The following is a 1,302-nucleotide window of genomic DNA, read 5'->3' on the forward strand; positions in this document are numbered from 1 at the left end:
CATGAGACAGAGAGAGAGAGACAGAGAGACAGAAAGCGAGAAATCACCCCCCAGGAGGGATGGCCACACCGCAATCCCTTCTCTTCCATTCTCCTCTCGGGATCTTGGGCACGCACGCACACGCACCTGGTCACCACGATCTCAAAATAAAAGGTAATTTCCTTTAATAATAATAATAATAATAAAAGTTTATGTCTGGCCAGTTGTCCCAGGCCTGGAAATTTGTCCTAGAGCTATAATCCAAAAGAAGGAAAAATGTTGACTTCACCAGATGTTCATGGCAGTGTTATTTACAACAGGGCAAAGAAACGATATAATTCCTCAAACAGTAAACCTTGCTAGAACCACCGGAGAATTACACAATCATGTGAAGCCTCAACAGAGATGTTATTTGAAAAAGGAGGGTACAACATTGTGGTGCGTATGACAGCCCTGTGAAGGGGACTGGATGTTATTACAAAATGATGAGTTAACGGTACTTTATGTGGAATTCTAGCAAAAATGGTTTTCTTCCTAATGTCATTACGAGTTTTTATATGATTTGGGGATTGGAGGAAAAACATCAAAGGACATTTCGTCTGTTAAATTACAAACGTTGGAGTCGATAAAAGTTCTTGCAATTCACCCTCCAGCCGTAGAGAAACTTCATTTTCGGATTCCCGCCAGGTCTCGGCCACCCCGCAGAGGCGGGTGCACCCCAGCTGCTGCAGGCTGCCCCACAGCCCCTGCCCAGAATGCCGCCAGGAACCCGGGCAGGGTCCTGAGCCAGCGCAAGGTGGCAGCCCGCGGGCACAGTGACCACTCCAAGGTCACCATGGAGAACCCACACCCAGGCTCCGCCTAGCCAGGGTCCCCCGACTCTGAGTCCGGGTCTCGCTCTCACCGGGTTTTGCCGGGTGCCCCGAGCCACGACCCCACGACACCCGGGAGGCTCCCGCGGCAAATCCCTGTTTGGTGGGAGTGGCGCTACCCAGACCCCAGACCTGGCCGTGGCGCCCTCACCCAGCGCCTGGGGCCAAGACCACCGTCCCCTCATCCTTTTTCGCCCTCTCAACCCAGCTTTTCCCGACTCCGGGAAGAACCGGGAAGAGAAGGCGGAGGGCAGCACGGCACCGCCTAATAAATACTGTGGGCCGGTCCCGCCCCTTGGCGTCACTTCCGCCCGGCGCCAAGATGGCGGCGCCCGAGCCCTGCCACGCAGACTTCCGCCCGGCGCGGAGGCCGCGGGTGTGAGTTTGTGCCGCGCGGTGCGGAGCCTCATCCCGGGTGCGTCCCCGCCGCGGGCCCGGCCGGGCAGCTTGG

The sequence above is a fragment of the Tupaia chinensis genome, unplaced genomic scaffold, assembly GCF_000334495.1.
Source record: "Tupaia chinensis unplaced genomic scaffold, TupChi_1.0 Scaffold000494_1, whole genome shotgun sequence".
NCBI lineage: Eukaryota > Metazoa > Chordata > Mammalia > Scandentia > Tupaiidae > Tupaia > Tupaia belangeri.